Source organism: Ranitomeya variabilis, chromosome 3, assembly GCF_051348905.1.
Source record: "Ranitomeya variabilis isolate aRanVar5 chromosome 3, aRanVar5.hap1, whole genome shotgun sequence".
Classification (NCBI taxonomy): Eukaryota; Metazoa; Chordata; class Amphibia; order Anura; family Dendrobatidae; genus Ranitomeya; species Ranitomeya variabilis.
In genome coordinates this window covers 301,639,563-301,659,825 of record NC_135234.1, presented here as the reverse complement: position 1 = coordinate 301,659,825, position 20,263 = coordinate 301,639,563, and positions in this window count along the sequence as shown.

Here is a 20,263-nt window from a genome sequence, read left to right as displayed (position 1 = left end):
GACCTCCCTGGTTGAGCTAAGATATTATTTGAACTGTCTTATAAGCATATCTAGCTGTGTTTTGGACTAAGCAAGGACTTATTCGTGTCAAGTATCCTCAAGAATAAATGTGCTTCATAGACTTTCTGCGTGATTGCATTTTCCTCTGAAGTTTCCTATAGACTGCTGAGCTGCATTTGATGTTTGCACCAAGTGTTGTGGACTTGAGTTTCTCTCTGCACCTGTTTGAATCATTGTGTGATAATATAGACTTTACCACTTATAAAACTGTGTCCTGTAGTTGTCTTGTTCCACGCAAAGAGTCTCCTGAGTTATCCCCTATATATATTACAGGATACTCTATCCTAAAAAAAAGGAGACTGCTGGAACAATGACTGCAGAAAGAAGACTAGAGCAGGTGTTTTTCATAATTAGATCACTGCAGAAAGATGTGGAAGGTCTGCAATAGAAGTTTGGAAACTTTGAACACAATCAACAAGTGTTTGGACAGACTTTGCAGGATTTAAGCACCTGCATGGCAGCCCAGGAAAACAAACTTGCTGGCATAGAGTCCCAGTGTGGATGGGCTTTTCAGGACATAAGCACGCAAATACCTGCACAAGCGACTTATCCCTCTGGGCAACCCCCACAAGCTAGCCCACCTAAGTTGCCTCCATTCAGATTTAATGGTGATCGCGACAAATTTTGTGGCTTTGTGAATCAATATATGCTATATTTTGATGTGCATGCTGACCGTTTTCCTAATAATAGATCCAAAGTATTGTGTGTAATAATGCTGCTAACCGCACGAGCGCTCGCCTGGGCAAATCCAATGATTGAGTCTCGTGACCCACGGTTGAATAACTTGGATGATTTCTTGGCCGCTATGGTATTAATGTTTGATGATCCGAATTGCCGTGCAACCGCTGAATCTGCTTTATTGTCTTTACGCCAGGCAAAACGTTCTGTTATTGAGTATGCTACTGAATTCAGGAGATTAGCGGTAGATACCAATTGGGACAGTTATGCACAATTGCCTATTTTTAAAAGGGTCTGTCTAGTATAGTAAAAGATGAACTAGCTCACTCTGAGTCACCACAAGAGCTAGAGACATTTATATAGCATTGTGTGCGCATTGACATTCGCCTTACTGAGCGTAGGCAGGAGAAGTTTGCTGCATATAACCGTATTTCTAACTTTTCCCTTCCTTCCAAAGAGCCTGCAGGTAAAACATCTCGGGAGGTGGAGGAGGTGCCCATGCAAATTGATTCCGTTCAGAGGCGCGAGATCAATGAGCGCTGGGAGCATCGCCTTCGTGAAAGTCTATGTTTCTACTGCGGCCAGTCTGACCACTTCTTGATCAATTGTCCTAAGTGTCCTAGACGGCCTAACAAGGTGCTAGCAGCAGTAGGGGAGTATGACAACTGTGATGATGAATCTAACATCTCTGAATGTAGCCTGCCTTTAAATGCTGTATTCCATTCACTTTCTATGACTTCACCCCCCAAGGAGCTTAAGGAAAAGAACTCTCACTGTTCTCTCCCTATTAAGATCCTGTGTTCAGGACAGTGGTTTTCCAGTGCAGCTATGATTGACTCTGGTGCAGGTGGCAATTTCATGGATACCGCATTTGCCAAGGAACATGGTATTGAAATTCAGCAAAGAGCCTCTCCAATTACCATGGAAACAGTGGATGGGTCACCTTTAATCTCTGGGCCTGTGGATCAGGAGACCGTACCTCTTGAAATTTTGTTGGAGCCTAATCATCAGGAGCAACTTTCTTTCTTGCTAATTTCTTCTCCTCATTTTCCTGTGATTTTAGGCATTCCTTGGTTGTGTTCTCAGAACCCAATTATCTACTGGGAGACCAAGGAGATTATCTTTCCAACAAGGAGCAACTCAGCGTTAACAGAAGCTGTCCCTGAGTCCACGGCTACGGAACCACATGTACAGGTATTTTCTTTACCTCCAGCATATAAAGAGTTCTCTGACATCTGTGACAAGAAGAATGCAGATCAGCTTCCTCCACACAGGCATTATGACTGTCCCATTGAGTTGCTTCCTGGGGCAGCTATTCCTTTTGGTAACATATACTCTTTGGCGGCACCTGAGCTTCAAGCCTTAAAGGAGTATATTGATGAAAATCTGGCCAAAGGCTTCATACGTCCTTCTTCCTCACCAGTAGGGGCACCATCTTTTTTGTAAAGAAGAAGGATGGGACCCTGAGACCCTGTGTTGACTATCGGGAACTCAATAAGGTAACCATACAAAACTGTTACCCTTTGCCTCTGATTCCGGAATTACTGGAAAGAGTCCGCCATGCTAAGGTGTTCTCTAAACTGGATCTTCGTTGGGCTTATAATTTGGTGCGTATTCATCCAGGGGATGAGTGGAAGACAGCATTCAGATGCCGGTATGGACACTTTGAATCTCTTGTGATGCCCTTCGGGCTTTGTAACGCCCCTGCAACATTTCAACACCTTGCTAATGACATTTTCAGCGATTTGTTGGACCAGTTTGTAGTGATCTATTTGGACGATATACTAATCTTTTCTGACTCTCTACAGGAACATGAAGAACATGTCAAAACTGTTTTAAGATGTCTGAAAGAGAACCATCTGTATATTAAGCCGGAGAAATGCGAGTTCCATCATTCTGAGATACAGTTCTTAGGTTATATCATCTCTCCCCGGGGGCTGAACATGGAATCTGGTAAGATTCAGGCTATCCTTGACTGGCCGGTACCCAAGAACGTTAAGGAGGTCCAACGTTTTATTGGTTTTGCAAATTTCTACAGACGCTTCATTCGAAATTTTTCTGATATGGTCCGTCCCATTACTTCCTTGACAAAGAAGGAAAAGCCCTTTAAGTGGTCATCACAGGCTCAAGAAGCTTTTTATCGGCTTAAGACCTGTTTCACATCAGCACCGCTGTTGATACACCCAGATCCAACACTTTCTTTCATTGTGGAGGTGGACACTTCTAATAATGCTTTGGGGGCTATTCTCTCCCAAAGAACTGGACAGAAGGGTCTGCTACATCCTTGTGCTTTCTTTTCCCGTAGACTAACCTCAGCAGAGAAGAATTACGACGTGGGAGACAAGGAATTGCTGGCTATTATTGCGGCTTTCAAAGAATGGAGGCATCATCTGCAAGGAGCTGCACAACAGATCATAGTGCTAACTGACCATCGCAATTTAGAGTTCCTTAGATCGGCTAGATGTCTTTCTCCTCGTCAGGCTCGTTGGAACTTATTTTTAAATCAATTTAACTTTGTTATCTCGTACCGTCCAGGTTCTCGTAATGGGAAGGCTAATGCTTTATCCCGAATCCATGCTGCGGATTCTATACCTGGAGCACCGCCGAAGACCATTCTATCTGATGCCAATTTCATCGGAGTTATCCACGATCAGGACTTGTGGAAGGAGTGCAGGGAGGCCTATGACGGTGATGTATTTCTGGCCAACCCACCTGTGGATATTAATCTTTTCTTTAAGGGTGGCATGTGGTTCAGAGATCGACGTATCTACGTCCCTGAGGTCGTCCGTCTGCAGATCCTCAAGTTGGTACATGACTCCAAGTTGGCTGGTCACAGGGGGGTACAGAAGACACAAGAGTTCCTGAGCCGATTCTTCTGGTGGCCAACTTGCCTGAAGGATTCCAAGGACTATGTTCTCTCTTGTGAGGTATGTGCTCGTTACAAGACTCCTCATGTGGCACCTACGGGTCTTCTACAACCATTACCTGTTCCGTCCCGCCCTTGGGAGTCTATATCAATGGACTTTATTGTGGAGCTGCCTACATCGGGGGGCATGAATACAATCATAGTGGTAGTTGATCGCCTGACTAAAGCTGCTCATTTTGTTCCGTGCATCGGCCTCCCCTCAGCTAAAGATACAGTGAACTTGGTTATACAGAATGTCTTTCGGTTGCATGGGGTTACGGATGAGATCATCTCTGACCGTGGAGTGCAGTTCACTTTAAGATTCTGGAAAGGGTTTTGCTCTGCACTCAATATTAATGTCTGTCTCTCTTCCGCTTACCATCCCCAGACAAATGGTCAGACTGAGCGTACCAACCAGACGCTGGAACAATATCTAAGATGCTATGTCAGCCATCTCCAGGATGATTGGTTGGAGTTGCTGCCGTTAGCCGAATTTTCATATAACAATTCTCAGAGCGCCTCCACTAAATATTACACCTTTCTTTGCCAATCTGGGTTATCATCCGTGTATCTTACCTAGGTCTCCAATTAATTCTCCGGTTCCGGCAGTGGAGGAAAGGCTGACTGCGACAGCTCAAGAACGTTATAAGAGATCGGCTGATAGATTCCGTAAACCTGCACCCATGTTCAAGGTAGGAGATTCTGTGTGGTTAGCAACTAAGAATCTGAAGTTAAACGTTCCTTCACAAAAACTTGGACAGAAATTCATTGGCCCTTTCAAGATCAACGGTATTGTGAGCTCTGTGGCCTGCCGGCTGAAGCTGCCTAGGACTATGAAGGTACACCCAGTTTTTCATGTATCTTTACTAAAGCCTGTATCTCCTAATACCTTCCAGGGACATGTTGTGCCACCTCTGCAGCCTGTGGTGATTGATGGGCAAGAACAATTTGTGGTGGAGGAAATTGTTGATTCCAGGATTCGCAGGAATCGGCTCCAATATCTGATAACATGGCAGGGATATCCCCCTGAGGAAGACTCTTGGGAACCTGTGGAAAACATCAATGCCCAACAGAAGATTTCTCGTTTTCATCAGAGATTCCCTGAGAAACCAGGTCCAGGATCATCCTGAGGCTGCTTCTAAGGAGGGAGTAATGTCAGGACTCTGAACATTTTTTATTACCTTTTGTGCATTACTGCCCTTTTCCAAGATGGTGTCTTTGGTCTCATGTGCACTGTGTCTTCCTGCTATAAAACACCACCCCAGCCTTCAGTCTGTGCTAGAGTATTCTGCCTTGCATCCAGCTCCTGACCTCTGGTGACTCCCTGGCTATATACCTGCTCCTGTGAACCTGTGGGGTTATCCTGCTGCATACACCAGTTCCAGTAATCCTCCTTCATCTGCTGCTCATGTTTACTTCCATCTGCATTTGTTGGACATGTAAGCTGTTGCTGCTCTGCAAGAACCTGAGACTATTACCCAGACCTCCCTGGTTGAGCTAAGATATTATTTGAACTGCCTTATAAGCATATCTATCTGTGTTTTGGACTAAGCAAGGACTTATTCGAGTCAAGTATCCTCAAGAATAATTGTGCTTCATAGACTTTCTGCGTGATTGCATTTTCCTCTGAAGTTTCCTATAGACTGCTGAGCTGCATTTGATATTTGCACCGTGTTGTGGACTTGAGTTTCTCTCTGCACCTGTTTGAATCACCGTGTGATAATATAGACTTTACCACTTATAAAACTGTGTCCTGTAGTTGTCTTGTTCCACGCAAAGAGTCTCCTGAGTTATCCCCTATAATTATTACATACATAGTGACCTAAGGCTAGTTTCACATTTGCGTTTAAATCCGCAGCATTTAAAACGCATCCGCAGTTGGTGGAAAAAACACATATAAACGCATACAAATGCTGCGTTTTTAGACGCATGCGGTATCGCATGCGGTTAAAATAACGCCGCGTTTGTACGCGTTTATATGCGTTTTTTCCTGTGTTTGCGTTTTTGGTGCGCATGATGAGAAATTTCACAAGAGAAAAATCAAGATAACCAGACACCGCCAATGGGACTACAGAGGGCATGTATTATGGGATCTCTATATATATAGACCCTAGGGCTACTGAAATCTTAACAGTTTGCTACTGTATGCCGTGTCATGATGGATCTTCGCATGGAGAGCTTTTATTTCAACCTGGATTTAAGCACCAAGCTGTTTCTTGCCTGTGCTTTTGCTTGGGAGCAAGACAGAAATCGCGAAAGATGGAGAAGGAGACAACGTAGGCGTTTTTGGAGACACCCCATTATTGAACAACGTGAGAGCCGTGGAGCCTATCACATGCTGTATGCCGAGCTTAATGCCAACCTGGAGAAATTCCAGGAATGCACAAGGATGTTGCAAGACTCGTTCCGGGATTTGCTTGCTCGTGTCCAAGGAGCCATATGGCGACAGGACACCCAGCTCCGTAGAGCGATTCCACCGGAGGAATGTCTGCTGGTTACATTAAGGTACGTTCCAAATCTAAACCAATGACAGTCCAAATTTTGTGTTTTCTGACATGTATGTTTTGGGTATTTTCCTTTCTTTCTTTAGCGTAACCACACCATAAATAGAATAGATTGTAATGTTTTTTGGGTTTGTTTTTCTTACAGATTTCTGGCAACCGGAGAGAGTTTATCATCCCTCCACTTCCAATACCGGCTTCGAATATCCACCCTGTCCGGAATAGTTCCGGACACCTGCCGGGCTTTGAGGAATGTACTCCGGAATGAGTTTATACCCCTACCCACCTTGGACATGTGGCTTGAAATTGCAGAAAAATTCTGGAGTGTGTGTGATTTCCCCAACTGTTTAGGAGCGGTAGATGGAAAGCAGATCCGCATTATCAAACCTGCCAGAACAGGATCGGAGTATTTCAACTATAAAAATATTTTTCTGTTATGCTCATGGCAATAGCCGATGCGAACTGTCGCTTCATCGCCGTGGACATTGGAGCTTTTGGCCGTGGCAACGATTCCCAGACTTTCAAGAACTCGGATATGGGCCGCCGTGTGTATGGCAAAAATTTCAATTTTCCCCCGCCACAACCTCTCCCCAACACTCAAGGTCCACCGATGCCATTTGTTATGGTTGGGGATGAGGCCTTTCAGATGTGTGAAAACCTACTGAAGCCCTATTCCAGTCGGGACTTGAACCACACTAGAAGGATCTTTAACTACAGACTGACCAGGGCCCGAAGAACAGTAGAGTGTACCTTTGGCATTCTGGTCGCTAAATGGCGCATTCTTGAATCAGCCATAAATCTAAAAGTAGAAACAGTCGACGAGGTGGTCAAATCCTGTGTGGTTCTGCACAATTATATAATGGCTAAGGAGCAACCCAACATTGAACTGGATGAACCAGTTGCACACCCACTGCCCGATTTCCAGCATCACCCGCTGCGGTCAACTGCAGCAGTTGGTCACATGCGGGACCAATTTGCTGCCTTTTTTGATTTAGATATTGGACGTGTGTCATGGCAGGACACCAGTAATTTTCTGATGTTTATTAATGAGAAATATTATTTTCATTTTAGTTTTGGTTGTGTTGACCATGTCTCCTATGTTTTTCCTCTACAAACCAAGGCTGTCCTAAAACTGGCAGTATTTGGTCTGTATTTAATATCTGTTTTTGTAATCCAAATCCGGGAGTGGGTGATAAATGCAGAGGTGCTAGTTATTATGTTAATATCATAATTTACCTCTAATTGTTCCACTCCTTGTTTTGGCTTACAAATACTGATATAAAACACTGGCCACATACTGCTAGTGTTATGGCAGCCATGTTGCTTTATTGGTAAGCTTGTTGACGTCATTGCGTCCTGATTCTGTTCTGCTGTATCCATTGGACACAGACTGAAGAGACAATGACTGTCACACTAAAGAGATCTATACTCATAAAGTCAGGTGTCAGAAATAATGAATTCATGATGCACATATAACAGCCTCATGAATTCACTATTTCTGACACCTGTGCAGGTGAGCATAGATATGCAGTGTGTGACTACCATTGTCCCTTCAATTTGTGTGTAATAGATTATGTACAAAGAAGAGAAAATGGTGGTTATTCAAGGCAGTTCTCTACTCACCAGGTCAGGTGTCCTAACTAATGAGTTTTTGACACCTGACCTGTTCAGTAGAGTTCGGCACTGTATTTCCACCATTTTCTCTTCAGACTGCCACACTAGTCACAGACAAGAAGAGATTATGGAGATAATACACCTAATATTTTTGGGCCCACCTCATATCTGTATACTAAAGACACACAAAGCTGCAGTCTTTTTTTTTATAACTACTGGAGATATGATGTGGCCCAAAAAGTAAGTGTGTGGCGAAGTTTCTTAGTTGGCGCACGGTGTGTGTTGCCGGCGGCGGAAGACACAATAAACCAAACATAATTGTGGCAAATCAAATTTTTTTTATTTTTTAACAACCAAAAAATGTATTTACTGCACCGGCTTGGGGTAGAGTGATGTAAACGGGGGGTGTGAAGCACTGAGGCCTGGCTAACCGTGGACAACGCAGAGGTGGCAGGAGAAGGGGCAATGAAACTAGAAGGGTATGGAAGTTCGGGGATGGGGCTTGACACATGAGAGGCTTGAGACGCACTGGAAGGGTGAGACAAACATGACATTACAGACACATTGGGAGGTGAAGGGGGGGAATGCTAAGAGTCCTCTTTTTTTGTGTGTATTTTTTTGGGTTTGCCTGGTTGTGGGAGGTCTTGGTGGGCTCATATGGTGTGGCGTGGTGGTGGGTGACCTGTCAGGGTCCAGCTGCACTGTGTCAGAGTCCATAGTGCTCGTAGATCGTGCAGCCATGCCAGAGTCCATAGTGCTCGTAGAGCGTGCAGCCATGCCAGAGTCCATAGTGCTCGTAGAGCGTGCAGCCATGCCAGAGTCCATAGTGCTCGTAGAGCGTGCAGCCATGCCAGAGTCCATAGTGCTCGTAGAGCGTGCAGCCATGCCAGAGTCCATAGTGCTCGTAGAGCGGAAGGCCATGCCAGAGTCCATAGCGCTTGTAGAGCGGAAGGCCATGCCAGGGTCCTGTTGCATCGTGGTGGTGGCGGTACAGAAGGCCATACCAGGGTCCTGCTGCATCGTGGTGGTGGCGGTATGGAAGGCCATGCCAGGGTCCTGCTGCATCGTGGTGTCAGTGGAGGAGGTCCAAGCAGGAGCAGCGGTTGTCATGGTGGTGGCGGTGGGATGTCCAACTGCACTCGGCATGGTGGTGGTGCTGTAGTGGTGTCCGGCTGTGGAAGGAATTGAGGTGGCCGTGCAGTGGGATGCAGCAGAGGTCGGCATTGAGGTCAATCGTGACAGTGAAGGCACAGGTGGATATGCCGCCACTGTCTGCTGGAAATACCGACTCTGCTGCATAGCCTGCACGTAAGCAGCATTGCAGGCCTGCATGACACTCAGCTGGAGATCAGGAGTAAGGTGTTCCGACATGCCCTGCTCAATTTGGTTAAAAAAATGATGTGATGGCCTCTGGAGGTTGGCTTTCACTTGATCAAGGCTTTTCCTGACCTCCTGGATACGTGCATTCAAGAGGCTATGTGAAACATCCATTCGGTCACCCAAAGCCTTGATTGCTTCGTGTAAAACTGAGCTCAAGTGCAAAAACTCGGGCATGAGTGACCTGTCCGAAGCCCTCTGCCGCTGCCGGGAGGAACCCAAAAAAAAGGGGAAGTGGAAGAGGACTGCGAAAGGGGAAGACCTGATAGACCAGCTCCCTGGTCTCCAGTTAGTGTGGAAGGCCCACTTGCTGCTGCACTGCTGGATGGCTGGGACGGGTCCGTGGCTGTCGGATGAAGGACCGCTCCAGAACCTGGGCCAACAGTAGTGCTGTATGTGCTGTGAAAAAAGGAAAAAGAAAATTAATACCAAAAATTAACCAGATGCAAAATCCTGTGGAATATAAAAATACAGATTATGGCAATACAATACAACCTAATGCACGTGATAAATACTTACGTTCTCTGGGCAAGGACCGGTCTTAAAAATGCCAGAACTCAATGGTATTTGTATCTTCTGATCCTTGCTCCTGAACCACTGGGAACACAGCTCTCTTGACGCAGGTCCTTGTTGAAGCGGTCCTTCATCGAACGCCAACGTGTTTTGACTTTGGCCACTGTTAAAAAAAAATTTGTGGTCAGAAAAAGGACTTTTGGCCGTGCTCACACAACTGTCTGTGATGACAGAAACTCCTGAGAGTTTCTTTCATCACACACAGTCGAGTGAGCACGGCCAAGGTCTCTGCTGCTTGACACTGCAGTGCAATACTTACCAAATGCATTTCGGACCCGTTTCGGGGCGTTGTCCCAGCCATCCCACATCTCTTTAGCCACCTCATTCCATAAGCGCCGGATCGTGATGTTGTTTGAGTGCAGTGGATCCCGGGTGTCCCACAACGGGACTCGCTCCTGGACCAGGGAGATGAGGAGGTCATTCTCAATAAGATCATCCTCCCGTTGTGAAACCTAAAAATTAAACAAAGTCATTAAAGTTTGCTCAATTAATTAATTAAGAAAAAGAAAGAAAAAAGATGCTGAGAAATGGCATGAATAGGAAAGTCAACATACAAAAGGATTCCAGAAGAAAAAAGTAAAGAAATACGAATGGAAAGAAAGGAAGATTCAAGAATATTAGACTGAGGATACAATAGACCTTGACTCCGCTGCTCCTGCCCTGTCTCTGCCGCAGTAGAAGAAGAGCTCTGAAAAAAAGAAAAATTCAAATTGTCACATGTGTAGATGTGACAGTGAATACTTACCAATCTGACGAGGCAAGTACTCACCTCACTGACATGCTCGACTTCAGACGGCCCAGGAAGAAACTCCTCATGAGAAGAATCCGAAGAAGACATTCTGATGCATGTAGAAAGAAAGAAATGGCATAAATTAGGACATGTAGAGAAAGAAAATAGAAAATAAAGGCATTGGCTAGGATATACTCAGGCTCGGACTGGCCCACCGGAGAATCGGGCCCAGGCACTGACTGGGGCCCCCACTGCTCCAGGGTCCCCCACTGCTCCAGGCCCCCCCCCGGCCAGCCGCCTCTCACCGCTTCCAACCCACCCTCCTTCCTTGAAGACGATACTCACCTTTCTCCAGCGATGCCTGTCTCGGCGTCTGCAGCTCGTCCTGAATGAGCGGTCACGTGGTACCGCTCATTAAGCTCATGAATATGCACATATTCATGAGCTTTAATTAGCGATATCACCTGACCGCTCTCGCAGGAAGAAGGTGCCGCGCCGGTGAGGACAGAGCGGATGTCGGCGCGGCCGCGCGGTGTGTCTGGGACAGCCGACAGGTGAGTATGAGGGACGGGGGATGAAGGAGGAGGACATAAGCCGGAGCAGGAGCGGAGCGAGCGGGCAGGGGACCCGATAAGCCATGCATTCGGGGGGGGGGGGAGAAATATGAGCCATGCATTCAGGGGGGGGGAGAAATATGAGCCATGCATTCGGGGGGGGGAGAAATATGAGCCATGCATTCGGGGGGGGGGAGAAATATGAGCCATGCATTCGGGGGGGAGGGGGGGAAATATGAGCCATGCATTCGGGGGGGGAGAAATATGAGCCATGCACTCAGGGGGGGAGAAATATGAGCCATGCATTCAGGGGGGGAGAAATATGAGCCATGCATTCAAGGGGGGGGGAGAAGTATGAGCCATGCATTCAGGGGGGGGAGAAATATGAGCCATGCATTCAGGGGGGGGAGAAATATGAGCCATGCATTCAGGGGGGAGGGGGGGGAATATGAGCCATGCTTTCAGGGGGGGGGGAGAAATATGAGCCATGCATTCAGGGGGGAGGGGGGGAAATATGAGCCATGCATTCAGGTTCAGGAGGAGAGGGAATATGAGCCATGCATAATACAGGAGGGGGGGTCATTATGCAGTATTAAGCATCATGTGGGATCATTATACAGTATGGAGAACTGTGTGGCCATTATACAGTATGGAGCATCATGTGCAGCCATTATACAGTATGGAGCAACATGTGCGGTCATTATACAGTATTGAGCATCATGTGAGGCCATTATATAGTATGGAGCATCATGTGCGGCCATTATACAGTATGTAACATCATGTGCGGCCATTATACAGTATGTAGCGTCATGTGCGGCCATTATACAGTATGTAGCATCATGTGCAGTCATTACACAGTATGTAGCGTCATGTGTGGCCATTATACAGTATGGAGCATCATGTGCGGCCATTATACAGTATGTAGCATCATGTGCAGTCATTATACAGTATGGAGCGTCATGTGTGGCCATTATACAGTATGTAGCATCATGTGCAGTCATTATACAGTATGTAGCATCATGTGCGGCCATTATACAGTATGTAGCATCATGTGCAGTCATTATACAGTATGGAGCATCATGTGTGGCCATTATACAGTATGGAGCATCATGTGCAGTCATTATACAGTATGGAGCATCATGTGCAGTCATTATACAGTATGGAGCATCATGTGCAGTCATTATACAGTATGGAGCATCATGTGCAGTCATTATACAGTATGGAGCGTAATGTGCGGCCATTATACAGTATGCAGCGTCATGTGTGGCCATTATACAGTATGGAGCGTCATGTGCAGTCATTATACAGTATGGAGCATCATGTGCAGTCATACAGTATGCAGCGTCATGTGTGTTCATTATACAGTATGGAGCGTCATGTGCGGCCATTATACAGTATGCAGCATCATGTGTGTTCATTATACAGTATGGGGCACTGTGTGGCCATATTTTTTTGTTTATAATTATTGTATATGAAACAGTATGATTAGCAGTGCTAAATGGGTGTGGTTGGGACGTGGATATGGGTGTGACTAATTATGAATGGGTGTGGTCAGAGGTGTGGCCTAAAATTTAAACTTTGCCCCTCTTTCCCATCTTCAAAAGTTGGGAGGTATGATATAGAGGATGTGTCCCGTGTGGTGTAATATATAGAGGATGTGTCCCTTGTGTAGTATATATTATACTATTTCTATATAACTGCATGGTGGGCCCCAAGAATGACTTTTCTCTGGTGGGCCCCAGGTACTCCAGTCCGACGCTGGATATACTCACATTGTTCAGAGGCTTGTTTTCTCAAAGGTACTGTGGTCTGTATGCTCTGCTTGGCTGTCCGCTGTGGTCCGACTGCTCTGCTTGGCTGTCTGCTGAGAAGTGACCTGCAACTGACTCTGTTCCGTATTCTTTCATATTTTTAGTGTGCCGTACTGTTGACCATATCCATATGACTTTTGATGTTGGGGATATTTATGTGAAACCGGAAGACTGATGAACTATAACATGGCATAAACTGTTCGTAGATGGAGGAGACACAAAGATCTACAAGTTGAACTATCTGTTTATATGGACTATGACATTAATAACCTAATTGATAAATTAAATGAGGCAATTGTTGATATATGGAGATCCACTATATGTAATCAAATTAAATGATTGGTGTATGTGATTCTTAGATTTATAATTATCTACTAATATGTTTGTGATATTGTAGTATCATGTGTGTCACCATACATTAGTTTTCATTGTTTATGGCCACAGTGTTTATTAATGTTTTTATAGATTTATAATAATATTGCTTATTGATTTATTTTATATGGGCAGATTCTTTTGTATTGCTATTTGTGTAGTAAGCAATATATCTAGTACATTGCAAATTAAGGCACTTTATAAGCACTTAGTCACTTTATTTATATACTTTCGGCACTTACACGCTGATGGGCAGAATCCCTTGCATCTTGCCTGCTGCCCAGTGGCGGCCCTGTATCGCGGTGTGTGGGCGTGGCTCCGGCTCACTCACATGATCGGGGCTTGTCGTTCTGGTCTGAGGTTTGAGACACAGGGAGGAGGCTTTTTTGCGGTTCACGCATGCGCACTTTTTCTTTTTTGGATTATCACATGATCGGATGTGATCATTACTTAAACCGGACTGAGATCCTGATCAAGCCATGCCCCCTGAGGAAGCGGTAATAATCACACGCGAAACGTGCATTGGGGTTAAATGACCAGGATCCAGACGGGACATTTGCACATATGGATAATTATCCCCTTTATTTAAACATGTGTTTTGTATGAACTGCACAGAGATATATAGCGATTCTACCAACACTAATTTGATTGCACTACTGTGTTAGGCTGGTTTCACATTTGCGGTTGTGTCCGCAGCGTTTGTACCGCATATATCCGCATGCGTTGTGTATTCCTATATTTAACATTAGGGACGCATGCATTTTTGTTTGTTCGCGTTTTGCCGCGTTTGACGACACATGCGTCATTTCATCGTAGTAAATTTTAGAGGCGTGAATTTGATTGCACTAATGTGTTAGGTCACTATGTATAAGCACTCATATGGTGGCAATTTACATGCTGTCCATTTGTAAAAATCTCCATTTTCTGTAGAATTTACATTTGTCCCGTTTTGTGAACCTGGGTCATTGATTGTATCTATGGATGCAGTCACAATGTTATTGTAAACCATTTACTATATACTACTTGGTAATATTATGTACATTTTATGTGAAAATCAGTGACAGAATTTTCAATAAATAATGTGATTTTGTAATTTATTGGCTACTTTTGACTCTTGTTTCTCCTGTTTCAAAGTCTTTTTTATTTACGTGGTGAAATAAAAAACAGAATTGTAAGAAAAAATAATTTGCTTATGTCATCATTTTCTGAGACCCATTGCGTCTCCTTTTTAGATCTGGGGCTGGGTGATGGCTTTTTTTTGCGCTCTGAGCTGTCATTTTATTGATACAATTTTGGAGTAGATACATTGTCACTTGTTATTGAATTTTATTGCAATACTGCGTCGGCCAAAAAAAACGTAATTCTGGCGGTTCAATTTTTTTTCATTTTGGAAGCAAGTCCTGTGGACCGATGAGAATAAAATAAAACTCTTTGGCCACAATGATCAAAGGCATGTGAGGAGAAAAAAGGGCACGGAATTTCAGTAAAAGAACATCTCACCAACCATTAAGCATGTGGGTGGATCCATCATGCTTTGGGGTTGTGTTGCAACTAGTGATGAGCGAGTATGCTCATTACTCGAGTTTCTCCGAGCATGCTCGGGTGGTCTCCGAGTAATTCGGCGTGCTTAGAGATTTAGTTTAGTCAACGAAGCTGCATGATTTGCAGCTGCTAGACAGCATGAATACATGTGGGGATTGCCTGTTTATTAGGGAATCCCCACATGTATTCAGGCAGGATGTCTAGCAGCCACAAATCATGCAGCTGCATCGACACAAACTAAATCTCCAATCACACTGAAATACTGGGAGACCACCCACAAATTTCAACATATTTTTTATGCAAAAATAACACCATCTGTAAATCTACAAATGAATAATGATCCTAAAACACATGTCGAAATCCACAATAGATTACCTCAAATAGCGCAAGCTTAAGGTTTTACAATGGTCCTCACAGTCCCCTAATCTGAACATCACTGAAAATCTGTGGCAAGACAACACAGGAATCTCACAGAACTGGAAGAAGCATTTAAAAGCTGTGAAACTTTAACCCCTTCCCGACCTTTGACGCATACGCTGCGTCATGAAAGTCTGTGCCAATCCGACCTATGACGCAGCGTATGCGTCATGGAATGATCGCGTCCCTGCAGATCGGGTGAAAGGGTTAACTCCAATCTCACCCGATCTGCAGAGACAGGGGGAGTGGTGCTTCAGCCCAGGGAGGGTGGCTTCACCCCCCCGTGGCTACGATCACTCTGATTGGCTGTTGAAAGTGAAACTGCCAATCAGAGCGATTTGTAATATTTCACCTAAAAAACTGGTGAAATATTACAATCCAGCCATGGCCGATGCTGCAATATCATCGGCCATGGCTGGAAATACTGAAGTGACCCCCCCCACACCCACCGATCGCCCCCCCAGTCCTCCGTTATGGGGTCCGGTCCCCTCCGTCCGCCTGCCGGCTCCCCCGTCCTCCTGTCCGCTCCCTCCTTGTTTAGATTCACCCCCCCTGTGCTCTGATTACCCCCCCTGTGCTCCAATCCACCCCCCCACCACCCCTTCATACTTACCGATCCTCCCGGTGTCCGTACGTCTCCTCGCTGGGCGCCGCCATCTTCCAAAATGGTGGGCGCATGCTCAGTGCGCCCGCCGAATCTGCCAGCCGGCAGATTCCTTACAAGTACATTTTGATCGCTGTGGTAGGTTCTATCACAGCGATCAAAATAAAAAAAATAATAAATAAACCCCCCCCTTTATCACCCCCATAGGTAAGGACAATAATAAAATAAAGAAATTTTTTTTTTTTTTTCGTTTTCCACTAGGGTTAGGGTTAGAACTAGGGTTAGAACTAGGGGTAGGGTTAGGGTTACGGGTAGGGTTAGGGTTAGGGGTAGGGTTAGGGTAATGGCATGTGCACACAGTGCGGATTTGGCTGCGGATCCGCAGCGGATTGCCGCGGATCCGCAGCGGATTGGCCGCGGATCCGCAGCGGATTGGCCGATGCGAATTCGTAGCAGTTTTCCATCAGGTTTACAGTACCATGTACACCTATGGAAAACCAAATCCACTGTGCCCATGGTGCGGAAAATTCCGTGCAGAAACGCTGCGTTGTATTTTCCGCAGCATGTCAATTCTTTGTGCGGATTCCGCAGCGTTTTACACCTGTTCCTCAATAGGAATCCGCAGGTGAAATCCGCACAAAAAAACACTGGAAATCTGCTGTAAATCTGCAGGTAAAACGCAGTACCTTTTACCTGCAGATTTTTCAAAAATCGTGCGGAAAAATCTCACACGAATCCGCAACGTGGGCACATAGCCTTAGGGTTAGGGTTGGAATTAGAGTTAGGGTTGGAAATAGGGCTAGGGTTGGAAATAGGGTTAAGATTAGGCTTGTGGTTAGGGTTACGGATAGGGTTAGGGGTGTGTTGGGGTTACAGTTGTGGTTAGGGTTGGGATTAGGGTTAGGGTTGGGATTAGGGTTAGGGTTGGAATTAGGGTTACGGGTGTGTTGCGGTTAGGGTTGTGGTTAGTGGTGTGTTGGGGATAGGGTTGTGATTAGGGTTATGGCTACAGTTGGGATTAGGATTAGGGGTGTGTTGGGGTTAGTGTTGAAGTTAGAATTGAGGGGTTTCCACTGTTTAGGCACATCAGGGGTCTCCAAACGCAACATGGCGCCACCATTGATTCCAGCCAATCTTGCGTTCAAAAAGTCAAATGGTGCTCCCTCCCTTCCAAGCCCCAACGTGCGCCCAAACAGTGGTTTACCCCCACATTTGGGGTACCAGCGTACTCAGGACAAACTGGGCAACAACTGTTGGGGTCCAATTTCTCCTGTTACCCTTGCAAAAATAAAAAATTACTTGCTAAAACATAATTTTTGAGGAAAGAACAATTATTTTTTATTTTCACGGCTCTGCGTTATAAACTTCTGTGAAGCACTTGGGGGTTGAAAGTGCTCACCACACATCTAGATAAGTTCCTTGGGGGGTCTAGTTTCCAAAATGGGGTCACTTGTGGGGTGTTTCTACTGTTTAGGCATATCAGGGGCTCTGCAAAAGCAACGTGACGCCCGCAGACCATTCCATCAAAGTCTGCATTTCAAATGCCACTACTTCCCTTCCGAGCCCCGGCATATGCCCAAACAGTGGTCTACCCCCACATATGGGGTATCAGCATACTCACAACAAACTGGGCAACAAATATTGTGGTCCAATTTCTCCTGTTACCCTTGTGAAAATAAAAAAATGCTTGCTAAAACATCTTTTTTGAGGAAAGAAAAATGATTTTTTATTTTCACGGCTCTGCGTTGTAAACTTCTGTGAAGCACTTGGGGGTTGAACGTGCTCATCACACATCTAGATAAGTTCCTTGGGGGGTCTAGTTTCCAAAATGGGGTCACTTGTGGGGTGTTTCTACTGTTTAGGCATATCAGGGGCTCTGCAAATGCAACGTGACGCCCGCAGACCATTCCATCAAAGTCTGCATTTCAAATGCCACTACTTCCCTTCCGAGCCCCGGCATATGCCCAAACAGTGGTCTACCCCCACAGATGGGGTATCAGCGTACTCACAACAAACTGGGCAACAAAAATTGGGTTCCAATTTCTCCTGTTACCCTTGTGAAAATAAAAAATTGCTTGCTAAAACATCTTTTTTGAGGAAAGAAAAATGATTTTTTATTTTCACGGCTCTGCGTTATAAACTTCTGTGAAGCACCTGGGGGTTATAAGTGCTCACTATGCATCTAGATAAGTTCCTTGGGGGGTCTAGTTTCCAAAATGGGGTCACTTGTAGGGGAGCTCCAACAGTGGTTTACCCCCACATATGAGGTATCGGCGTACTCAGGAGAAATTGCCCAACAAATTTTAGGATCCATTTTATCCTGTTGCCCATGTGAAAATGAAAGAATTGAGGCTAAAAGAAATTTTGTGTGAAAAAAAAGTACTTTTTCATTTTTGCGGATCAATTTGTGAAGTACCTGGGGGTTTAAAGTGCTCACTATGCCTCTAGATAAGTTCCTTGGGGGGGTCTAGTTTCCAAAATGGGGTCACTTGTGGAGGAGCTCCAATGTTTAGGCACACGGGGGCTTTCCAAACGCGACATGGTGTCCGCTAACGATGGAGATAATTTTTCATTCAAAAAGTCAAATGGCGCTCCTTCCCTTCCGAGCCTTACCATGTGCCCAAACAGTGGTTTACCCCCACATGTGAGGTATTGGTGTACTCAGGAGAAATTGTCCAACAAATTTTAGGATCCATTTTATCCTGTTGCCCATGTGAAAATGGAAAAATTGAGGCTAAAATAATTTTTTTGTGAAACAAAAGTACTTTTTCATTTTTACGGAACAATTTGTGAAGCACCTGGGGGTTTAAAGTGCTCACTATGCTTCTAGATAAGTTCCTTGGGGGGTCTAGTTTCCAAAATGGGGTCACTTGTGGGGGAGCTCCAATGTTTAGGCACACGGGGGCTCTCCAAACGCGACATGGTGTCCGCTAAAGATTGGAGCCAATTTTTCATTCAAAAAGTCAAATGGCGCTCCTTCCCTTCCGAGCCCTGCCGTGCGCCCAAACAGTGGTTTACCCCCACATATGAGGTATCAGCGTACTCAGGACAAATTGTACAACAACGTCCATGGTCCAGTGTCTCCTTTTACCCTTGGGAAAATAAAAAAATTGTTGCTAAAAGATCATTTTTGTGACTAAAAAGTTAAATGTTCATTTTTTACTTCCATGTTGCTTCTGCTGCTGTGAAACACCTGAAGGGTTAATAAACTTCTTGAATGTGGTTTTGAGCACCTTGAGGGGTGCAGTTTTTAGAATGGTGTTACTTTTGGGTATTTTCAGCCATATAGAACCCTCAAACTGACTTCAAATGTGAGGTGGTCCCTAAAAAAAATGGTTTTGTAAATTTTGTTGTAAAAATGAGAAATCACTGGTCAAATTTTAACCCTTATAACTTCCTAGCAAAAAAAAAATTTGTTTCCAAAATTGTGCTGATGTAAAGTAGACATGTGGGAACTGTTATTTATTAACTATTTTGTGTCACATAACTCTCTGGTTTAACAGAATACAAATTCAAAATGTGAAAATTGCGAAATTTTCAAAATTTTCACCAAATTTCCGTTTTTTTCACAAATAAACTCAGAAATTATCGACCTAAATTTACCACTAACATGAAGCCCAATATGTCACGAAAAAACAATCTCAGAATCGCTAGGATCCATTGAAGCGTTCCGGAGTTATTACCTCATAAAGGGACACTGGTCAGAATTGCAAAAAACGGCAAGGTCATTAAGGCCAAAATAGGCTGGGTCATGAAGGGGTTAAGAGGAGGTGCTACAAGGTAGTAGCCATGCACGGTGCTTAAACTTTTGAATCAACTCATTTTCCTTTTTGTAATTTTTAAAACGTAAAAGTTGAATATACAGTACAGACCAAAAGTTTGAACACACCTTCACATTTAAATATTTTTCTGTATTTATATGACTATGAAAATTGTACATTCACACTGAAGGCATCAAAACTATGAATTAACACATGTGGAATTATATACTTAACAAAGAAGTGTGAAACAACTGAAAATATGTCTTATATTCTAGGTTCTTCAAAGTAGCCACCTTTTGCTTTGATTACTGCTTTGCACATTCTTGGCATTCTCTTGATGAGCTTCAAGATGTAGTCACTGGAATTGGTCTTCCAACAGTCTTGAAGGAGTTCCCAGAGATGCTTAGCACTTCTTGGCCCTTTTGCCTTCACTCTGCGGTCCATCTGTAAAGTGAAAACCATTCCCGGTGACTACCTCTTGAAGCTCATCAAGAGAATGCCAAGAGTATGCAAAGCAGTCATCAAAGCAAAAGGAGGCTACTTTGAAGAACCTAGAATATAAGACATAATTTCAGTTGTTTCACACTTTTTTGTTACGTATATAAATCCACATGTGTTAATTCATAGTTTTGATACCTTCAGTGTGAATGTACAATTTTCATAGTCATGAAAATACAGAAAAATCTTTAAATGAGAAGGTGTGTCCAAACTTTTGGTCTGTACTGTATGTGTAAACAGTTGGAATCAGAAGTTTACAAACACTA